General features: G+C 43.6%; 1 non-coding gene across 1 annotated transcript; it reads right to left on the bottom strand.

Annotated features, from left to right (window-relative positions):
- Nucleotides 1-10122: 10122 nt before the first annotated feature.
- trnak-uuu (transfer RNA lysine (anticodon UUU)) lies at nucleotides 10123-10195 on the bottom strand. The gene has a single exon. It is a non-coding gene; the product is annotated as a tRNA-Lys (tRNA).
- Between the last annotated feature and the right edge of the window lie 664 nt (nucleotides 10196-10859).

Raw genomic sequence — 10859 nt, 5'->3', positions numbered from 1 at the left:
CACTCCTGTCAGTACTGCAAACAGAGGTACACAACCATTCAGTCCACGAGCAGGATTTGACCCCCCACTACAAAGAAGCGATTGGTGAGTGGAAGTCCTTCCCTGAGTGAGTGAGCCCCTTTGTTTGTAGAAGCTTGTGTTTGATTTTCAAAGAAAAGTTCATCACATTCGTCACATTTATTGTTGATGTTTTTTGGAATGTGGAAGTGGTCCTGTTTTGAATTAAATACAATATATTGAATGAAAAACTTTTGGTGTCTTGATTTAAGACAACTTCACTTATATTTGTTATACTGTTTTAAGGAATGATGTCTTATTTTAACTACATTTGTGCAGATTAAGGTGTCATTTCCTAAAGGTAATTTAGTAGATAGACTTAAATTCTAATTTTACGTTACTTAATCTTAAATTAGTGGTTTTTCATTTCTAATTATTAATTGAAGGTTTTCTGTCATGTTTTAAGTTGCATTTTCGTCTTACAGAGCCAAGAATTTTGTGCCTATTTTAAGAATTCTTGTCAATGTCTGGAGTACATCTTCCAAATCACAACGGTGTTACAGCACCTCTGATTGACCCCACACCCCTGTGAATCACCCAGGAAGGGGAAGACCTTAACACACATGGAGGAGGCACATGTTAGCCCCAGTGGCCTAATGGATAAGGCACTGGCCTCCTAAGTGCAGAGGACAGTGAATCAAACCAACCTGTGTGAAAATGCATCTCAATGTTTTCCCTAAAGAAGCAAAGTCCACATGTCGGTGTGTCTCAGCAGCTCACTGTTCATGAGCACTATGCTGCACGGTGAACTGATATATACTCTAAAAACTGTAAGCAGGCTCTACTCAATGCGGTGAAACATTTTTACACTTAAAATATTAAGTAAACATGAAACTAATTATTTAAATATACTAACAGAACTGAGTAAATGTAAGTAGAAAAGTATATCTGTGGATGCTCTCATTCATCAGGTCAGAGTCATTTCCAAGAGTTTAAATCGAGGCAGCTGGACTCCAGGACTGTTTTTGAAGATGTTTCCCACTCCCCCAAGTGGCTTCTTCAGTTCTGCTACTGTTCTGGTTGGAATCTGAGTTTTATGTGTTCAGGACCTCTGTGGGTGGATCTTGCAGGAGCTACCATGACTAAGATCCCTATAGTTGGTTAATGGTCAGTTAACAACCAGAAAGTGTGTCTGGGCCATGTGCAGGACTAGTTGACGGCCCATCGTTAGAGATTGAATGTGAGTGAAGTCTGCTAGGAAGGGATGAAGGGACAGAGCTGTAAACAGGTGAGAGCTGATGCAGCATCACTTATTACCTGAGTTTCCCCTCAGGGAAGCTGCTGTTTACAAGCTGTTTAAAGAGAGAAGCAAGAAACCAACAGCCAACAGAGTGAAGGAGCTCCATCCGTCTGATGCATGTGCAAGGTAACCTCACCTTCTTGTTCTGGTGTCTCAAGGTGTTGGTTCAGGTATGTCAGCGCTGAAGTTACAACATAATAACTAAAGTCAATGCAATTATCTTTACTTGAAACAACATAAAAAATGGGATTATGTGACTTAAAAGCGGACTATTATACTACAAGCCAAATGTGTTTTATTTACTTCCTTTTTAAATAAATAATTAATAATGGGTAGCAGGGTAGTAGGCTGCGTCATCCAGAGGATTCCAATTCCCTGATTGGGAAACAGCTGGTTTGGGACTTCCACATGCTTTCCTAATGGAACACATGATGTGTTTGTGTAACACTGGAGATGTTAGCTGTACATGTGCAGAACAAAGACATGACCCACAGCAGACCATCATGTTTAAGGAGCAGCAGGAAGTCCTCTTCTTAGTAACATTTAGGTGAATGGGACGGCACATTTGATGTTTGACTTCATCTATGAACACATGTCTGCAGCATGTTTACTGCATTTGAACTGTTACTAATGTCATGATGCCAGCTGTGTCAGCTTTGTTTCCCTTTAAGTCCTCCATCTTCCTGCTTCATGTCCTTTGTTGTTTTGTTGGATATCCTGTTTTATTGTGAAAGGACTCTTTCCTTCCTCTTGTGTTTCCCTCCTTGTTGCTCAGCTGCTCCGCCATGATTGTTGTCACCTGTGTCTTGTGAACTCTTGAACACTGTGCTCAGGGCTCTTGGTAGTTGCTGCTTCTTCTCCTGTGCTCCTCCAGACACTCCCAGTCCTCCTCTGACTGAGCTCACCTGCTTCCACTCCATGTTGATCGGCTGTTCTCACCTGTGTCCTTGTGTATATAATCCCCGAGCTTCTCCTGGTCCTTGGTCAGTGTGTCTGTTCCACTCTGTGTGTCCTCTTTGTTCCTGTCTCACTCTGTGTGTCCTCTTTGTTCCTGTCTCACTCTGTGTGTCCTCTTTGTTCCTGTCTCACTCTGTGTCTGCAGTTGTTCTCCTGGATTCACAGTTTTTTTCCATGTTATTTCTTTTGTTATTTGAGTTTCTCTTTTTTGGGTGTAAGTTTATGAACTCACCTTTAAGTCTCCAATAAAACCAGTTTATTTCACAGACATTTTTTTAAAGTAACAATTGTTTTATTTGAAACCTCGGCTCTGAAGGTGTTCATATAGATGCATAAAGGCCTGTTCAACAGCAGCCACTTTTCTCCACTTGGCGACACACTGGCTGAGAAACCATTGGCTCCATCTAGTGGGCCAAGTTGAAACTGCTATGTATTCAGATGGTTCAGCTCGATCTTGTGCGAGTGCATGTGCTTCATTTTTAACATGTGCTCAGTTATCTTGTTTTATTGGTTATATCTTGGAGCTGGAAGGTCAGGTCTTTTTTGTCATTATTATTTATAATAATTCAGCTCTCAAGCAGGACACATCATTCCCTTCCGAAATGAGTTTCCTTCGAAGGGTGGCTGGGCGCTCCCTTAGAGATAGGGTGAGAAGCTCAGTCACCCGAGAGGAGCTCGGAGTAGAGCCGCTGCTCCTCCACATCGAGAGGAGCCAGCTGAGGTGGCTCGGGCATCTGGTTCGGATGCCTCCTGGACGCCTCCCTGGGGAGGTGTTCCGGGCATGTCCCACTGGGAGGAGGCCCCGGGGAAGACCCAGGACGCGGTGGAGAGACTATGTCTCTCGGCTGGCCTGGGAACGACTCGGGATTCCCCCAGAGGAGCTGGAGGAAGTGTCTGGTGAGAGGGAAGTCTGGGTGTCCCTGCTTAGACTGCTGCCCCCGCGACCCGGCCCCAGATAAGCGGTAGAAGAGGGATGGATGGATGGATGGATGAATATAATATCTGTAATGCAATGAGAGCATTTCCAAGAAAACATGCAAAACTTAGTATGTACTTGATGCGCTGCTGTCACTGACAATACTGAAGACTTTGGGTTTGATATGTTGGTTTTGGGGTCGTATATCTTTTATTGGTAGCCTATTTTATATTGTATATATCTTTTTCCTAACTTATCCCTTGCTGTCTGTATGCCGTTGCAAAAATGCAATTTCCCCATTGTGGGACTAATAAAGGTTTCTTAATCTTAATCTTAATCGTATCCTGCTGCCTTCTTCACTGCAGGTATAACATGTGGGAAGGTTTCAGGAATGAAGAACTCCTCTCTCCTACTCTCCTCTTCAGTGGTGTAACATGTTGAGCTACAACTTGTCATCTTCTGTCATAAACTGTGGTCATTATTGTTCCCAGTTCATTGATTGACATATATTGTCCAAGCTGCTGATTGCAGCTTTAGTGTGACTGGTTTTCCAGAAAAGGTGAGCTTGATGCCTTAATAAACTTGACCCCTCCATCTCCTGAGGGTTCATTAAATGATGACATTGCACCACCAATAAACAGCTCCACACCTCCAGAGCCTTCGGTCTCTTCACATGCCTCCAGCACTCCCCCTGCCATAAGCAATTTCCCTTCTGGGATTGTTAAAGTATTTCTTATTCTTATTCTGATTCTGAAGCCCCCTGAAAAGGTACATCTGTCTATCCCAAGCAGGTGGATAGTTCAGGATGAAAATCTGAAGAGGAATGTCAGGGTCCCAGTGTGAGCCAGGGCGGTTGCTTTGTATTTTGTTTTATTATGTTTACCCTTAGTTCTGGCCGTATTTTGAATTCACTGACTCTCCTCTCATTTCAGGTGTCTTGACTGCCCCCTCCTCGTGTTCTCCCTCCCTCTCCTGGTGATCACCTGCTCCTCCCTAATGTGCCTCACCTGTGTCCCTTTGTCTGCCCTGATCCCTGTGTATATAGTCTACGTCTTCCCCTCACTTGGTGCCAGTTCGTCTCGTCTACTACCTGACTTCCAGCCGTCCTGTTCTTCAGTAGCCTGAGTAACTTTCCGAGCCTTAGTATTTTTGTATTTTGTTTGCTTGGTGTTTTTGAGACCATTTGGGTTAGTCTTTTGAGAACCGTGGTGACTCAACCCTGTGTGTTTTTTCCTCCTGCCGGCTAGTGCCGCGCTTGTGTTTTGCCGTGAGATCTTGTGTTTTTGAACCGTGTTCCCTTAGTTTTCGGGCACAATAAATTGCTTTAATTTAACCCTCTGCCTGTCTCCCGTCTTGCACTTGAGTCCGTCTGCGACCTCCCTGACAAGGAAAGTTTAAAGGCAGAATCAGGAATCTGTCATTAAACTGAAAGAACAACTGAATACAGTTACTGAAAAATCTGTTAACACTTTTCGACCCAGAGCACCCAAAAAACAAAAAACAAGCACTCTTCAAGACCTTCACAGAGCATATAATGGCAACAGTGATGAAATGCACAGGATGTCTGACCGGCAGCTCATCAGATACAAACCATTCTACATCACTGATCACAACACCTGTGCATGCCATCAACATGGAAACATGAGGCTTTAGACTACAACTGTTTCAAAGAGAGGATTATTCACAACAGCAAGTCTTCCAACACTACTATCATCAACATGCTGCAGCACAGAAAATTACTAGTGCATGAGACGACAATGCACAAAATGCTGTTTTGAAGAGGTTAGGATCAGCGCACATGATCCAGCATGGGATGGTTAAAGAAAAAACATAAGAACTGGTGGACCAGTGGGGGAGCTGATAGAAGTGTTCCAGAAAGATCTGGAGGAGCTGGCTGCACCATTATAATAGGATTCACCTGATTAAGCAGTTTAGAAATCTCAAAGAGAACTTGCAGAACAACAAGACGGTGCTTCATATTGATTTCAGTGAAAATCATGCTTGCAAGCTAAACACCGAAATCCTAGCCTATCATACTGGTGGGTCCCCGTGCTATGCAACAGCACCACAGTCTCTGAGACATGACATGTGGACATGCCGATCATGGACGGAGCGACCAGGAGATTGACACACTCCACATCCTCAGTGATGGTCCTGCAGGCATACGAACTGCTTCCTTCTCAGCACTGTTCCACACACCTTGGGTTTCAAAAAGATAACCTGGAATGTTTTCAAGAGGTCACATGGCTTATATGTCAACCACTCATATATGTCCTCCACTGACTGGACAATATAATGTAATATAAAGCTGACCACTGACCACTGTTCTGTCTGTAGCTCCCTGTACTGTAAGGCCCTCTGGAACAGGTCCAACATAATGCTGCAGTTTTAATGCTTTACAGCAGTGGTCCCCAACCACCGGGCCGGGGACCGGTACCGGTCCGTGGGTCATTTGGTACCGGGCCGCACAGAAAGACTGAGCAAAAAATATATTATTCATTATCTGAGTCTGAAAGCTGTTCCATTTATAAATTGATCAGATTCATCCGCCTGTGCCTTTAAGCACCTGCCCAGACGCTTGTCTCGGTCACGGGATACGGCACCCCAAAATTAAGCCCACAAGCAGCAAAAATGAATAAAAAACAAACGTCTTTGGAGAGCTTCTTCGGAAAGGGGAAAAGGCCTAACGAGGAGACAGAAGAAGAGGAGCCTACCCCTTCAAAGAAAAAGAAACCTGCATTTAAAAGACTATATCAGGAGTCCTATTTAAAATACGGATTTATTGCAACAGGTGATTCTCACACACCAAGTCCGCTCTGAGTGATATGTGGCGACAGACTCGCAAATGAGGCAACGAAGCCTTCTAAACTGCTTTGGCACTTAAGACCAAGCGATTTTTGAAAGAAGAAAACGTGAACAAGAAGGACAGAAGCAATTAATGACGGCCAAAACAAAATTACGGAGTGGACTAGACATAAGAAACACGCTTCGGGTGTCATTATCTCCCCAGATGGGACCGCCTCATTTCTGAGAAAGCTCAAAGGCTCCCACTAATTAAGCATAAGTTGTCTTTGTATGCACTTTGTTTTTATTTTATATATTTTTTTCTGTGCCGGTCCGTAAAAATATTGTTTTACATGATACCGGTCCGTGGTGCAAAAAAGGTTGGGGACCGCTGCTTTACAGGGCATTTGAATGGAACTGTGTTTTTCAACTTCTGATAACAGTCTTATCTGTGCGAGAGGAAGATCTGGCGATCTCACAAAACTCTGGCTGCCAACACTTGTCACATCCATGATATCCATTGTGAGTCTTTGTGTTTTATATGAATGCTCTAGCAGGAGTATCACATAACACAGGAAGCGCAGCATGCACATGGTCCTGAGCATATCAGCACATGCTCCTAGTGTGGACATGACACCAAACCCTCTGGCATATTCACAATCCCATCTGCAGAGGATCGCAAATGGGAGTCCCCCACAAGAAGAACAAACTGCAACACAGGGAGAAACACCATTTCTGACTGAAAACAACTGCAACCGTTTCTAATCATTAGCATGTTTTTAGTATAAATTACCGTCTTGTCTGGACAAGGAGAAAAACAAAAAAGGTGAAAATGATCAGGGCGGCCAACAATTACACAGGAGGGAAAACCAGAGCAAGTAACACACATGGAGACACACAAGGACAATCCATTTCCAAATAAAAGAGCAAACTAAAGCAAGTCAACAAGTGCAGCAAAAGCCTGAATAAACCAGAAGCAGGAAACACAAACAGCAAAAGTTGAATACTTCAAAGCTTCCTAGAGAGTGTAAAGGTTGCCTCATAATCACCTTTTTACATGGCTGTTTGAGAAATGAGAGAAAAGAGGATATTATTTCACATCATCAATGTCATGTATGTATATTTGTCACCTGCCAATCTACGCTGCGGAGGGGTGGGATTCCTGTGCGGAACATTTCAATGTGTCTACGGAGGACACACGGGAGGACACAGGAGACACACGTGTTACGTTCCCCAGTTAGTCCAGGGGATGAGGGGAAGCAACAATAATGTTACCCAGGCCTGAGGAAGAGACAGCAGTCGGAAACAGTGACTATTAATTAAATTTATTAACTTAAACGAATAACAAAATAATAAATCAAACACAAAAGCAAAACTAAAAGAGATCAGCGCTGAATATCATGCTCTGCTCTGGACGGAGCAAAGACGCATGGTGTGTGCGTCCACAAGTTGGCCCACACTGGCCCCGGCCATGTGCACACTTCCAGCTGATATACTTCCGCTGATGAGGACCAAATGGACTCAGGTGTGGATGATCCACTTGGTTCACCAGAAGTGCACAGGGGACCCTGCAGAGAGAGCAAAAGACACATAACAGAAATATACCGGTACGTAACACACGGAAGACACAGGTGGACGAGTGGACCTTTTCCTGAAAGACGCCGGCATGTGGAGCAGCGTTTGGGCCTTTTCCCTGGCTGGATTTACCGCGATTTAAGTGGAATCTACGGACATTGTGGATTTACCAAAGACAGTGGATTACCCCAGGACTAAAAAGGATTTTACCCGAACGACTGGAGTTTTATTCTTTTTTAATGGAGCGACGTCTCACCGAGGAACTGCGGATCTAGTCCTCACGGAGGGACACGGGTTCATTTGGACCGTTCTCTCGAACTCTGAACTATAAATATTCTGTATTATTTGGGGACTGACCAGGTTGCACTAAACTCTGGGGGTTACAGGGGACAAACTTTGTGGAAAAAGACCGGTTGTGTCGCGCTGCTTGTGCGCGAGCTGATCACCTGAGCTCTGCCTGCAATACAGCGTGGACTCTAAACAATCGATTTCTGACTCCTCTGTGGTTTTTGTAAATATTATTAGGATTTTGGTGTGGTGTGTGTGGCCTAGCCTGGCGGTTTTTATTAACAGATAAACCAGCAGCAGCAGAATAAGACCCGCCCATGAGAATAGTGCGTTGTGGCGTTTTCCTGATTTTAAAAAACAGGTGAATTGTTACAAGAGTAGTTGCTGCTTCTTCTCCTGTGCTCCTCCAGACACTCCCAGAACCTATACAAGCCAGAAACTACACGAGCCACTAGTCCAAGTCAATACTTCCAGATTTGTAGAGATCATATACATGCTACACAACTCAATGTGTGAGTAATCCAAGTATTCAGAATACGTTACTTAGACTGAGTAATGTTACATTTTTAGGGCCTGTAATCTCTTTTTTAAAAGTATTCAATACTTTTTTAAAAGTATTCAGTAACTGAATACTTTTTTAAAAGTATTCTTCCCAACACTGTTAGTAACATACAACACCAGGAGATGGACAAAACAGGCATTCACCTGGCAGTCCCCAAACACAGTGGAAATGAAATAAGAAGGAGACAGACACAAAATAATACACTGCAATGGAACTGAGAGGAGGAACTACAGCTGAGTGAGCATACGATATAGAAGCTAGGGTACCGTTTCACCACAAACCAATGTATATGTTCTGGGCAACAGCATTTATAAAATATGCCTATTGTATTATAACATACAGACGGATTCTTGGAAATGTGTGTGTGTGAAAGATGCATGTCACATTTTTGCGTCATTCCTTTTATTACAGCAGTAGCCCCTACAGGTGCATTATGAGGCACTTGTCTGTTGATGTTGGGAGGACTGTGAACATGACAAATCAATCCATCTCTCATACTATCCAGGATAATTTATGATGTTGAGTGACTGAACAAAGCAGCATCTGCAGGGATTAATGAGGTTTTTCTGATTCTGCACAATATGCGATTATATGTGAATTCTGAATACAAGTTTGATAGTAGCCACTCCGTCACACCCCAGCTGACACATGACGCACCAGGGGGCTGCTGCTATGACAGATGGTGGTTGTCAGCATTCCTGGCTTTGAACTGGCTTTCCATACAACACTGTCATGAGGTCCACATTGTCCTGTAGTGGAATCCAGAGTCTGAGAGTGTATGACTTTATAACAAATAACAATTTCACTTTGTAGATTAAAGCAACATGTGCTGACACCAGAATCAGTCATGTCAGGTGATAGGCCACCTCCTCAGGACAAGACTCACCTCCACCTCAAAGACAAAGGACACTCCTTTGAGGACAACAATGTCCACATCTTAGACAGAGAGGAAAGGTGGTATGAAAGAGGAGTCAAGGAAGCATCTATGTTAAGCTGGAAAAACCTTCCCTTAACAGAGGTGGTGGCCTCAGACATCATCTTTCTACCACATACAATGCAGTGATTCCATCCATTCCCAGGAAGTTTGCACATACTCACAGTAAGAACAAAGGGCTGTCCACCAGTCCCCCTCCCCCTTGTAAGACACAAGAACCAGATGCTGAATTAACTATACAATGATCGGATTGTGGGTTTTTAATGATTGTTTATTGTTAATGTGTGATGGTGTGTGAGCTCTTACCTTTTGTTGTTGCCAGGGGTGACAGTCAAAAGAGTCCCTCTTGGAACAAGCAGGCATTTATGGTTCCGGACCAGTCCACTCAGGAAATAGGTGCAGGGGGAAGGACAATTTTAGTTATGAGTTTTAAACCAGCTTTTAGCTTTTAATAAAAAGGAATTCCATGTATTTATTGTACATATGTATTGTATTTGGTGTGAGGTGTATGGTGGGGTAAGTGTAATGGAGGGAGAAGGAGATCACCTATCTGGGGATGGGAGAGGACTCCAGGTGTGGCAGCAGCTATTTAAAGCGGCCATTTTGTACGTATGGTGGTTTTTCTGTTGTGTGCTGCCAGGACCACATGCTGCCTGTGGTTCCCAGCATGTGGGTACATTTATTGATGTTTGTTATGTGCTTGCTAAAAAACATCTACATAGATGGTACATTCAACTCTGTCTCCTTCTTGTGAAGTTGAGCTGCTACATGGCCATCCTAGAACTGTGTCACAGGAGAACAAAGCTTTCCACCTGAACAGGGACTTGAACCCTGGACCCTCAGATTAAAAGTCTGATGCTCTACCGACTGAGCTATCCAGGCTCTACATGTTGTGTCAGAGACTAATTCTGTGCGGACAGGTTAACTGAAACAGAGAGCATTGATTAAGGGTGAACTTCCTGTGTGTGCAGACAGTGGAGGGGGTGGAGGAGGAAGTCCTGTTCATATCAGCTGACAGGACCAATTCTGGTGTAAACACATGTTGCTTTAATCTACAAAGTGAAATTGTTATTTGTTACATGTCAGTTTTCTCTTCCAAGGACTCAGTTTAGCATGACATGATCACCTTGATGTTCATATATGTGTTACACATTATTACTAGATGAGCTGCAGTGAAACATCCAAGCGACCACGTCCCAGCACATGTCAGAGATGCAGAACAGATGGAACAGTCTTATGGAGTGATGGAGGCCATGAAGCCTCCTAAAGCTTTGAATGGAGCTGAAGTCATGATGCACTGGTCTTTCTTATATAATGTCTCATAAGTATTTGTTATAATATTGTGTCATTGAGCACTTTGCATATCACTGTCCTCCATGAGGAGACTGTCCTCCATGTCTAGATAAGGCTTGCTGTCTAGCAACTATTGCCCTGCACACTGGCTCCCAACAATGCCCAGCTTCAGCCTTGCTTCAGTGGTCTCTATGAATATGACCTGGATGACATGTAAATATACAGTGTGCTCTTTGTAATCTGTATTCTGGCT

The sequence above is a fragment of the Parambassis ranga genome, unplaced genomic scaffold (genome assembly GCF_900634625.1).
Source record: "Parambassis ranga unplaced genomic scaffold, fParRan2.1 scaffold_21_arrow_ctg1, whole genome shotgun sequence".
In the NCBI taxonomy this organism is placed as follows: Eukaryota; Metazoa; Chordata; class Actinopteri; family Ambassidae; genus Parambassis; species Parambassis ranga.
The sequence above is the reverse complement of the archived record's forward strand: the minus strand, read 5'-3'. Positions and strand labels throughout refer to the sequence as shown.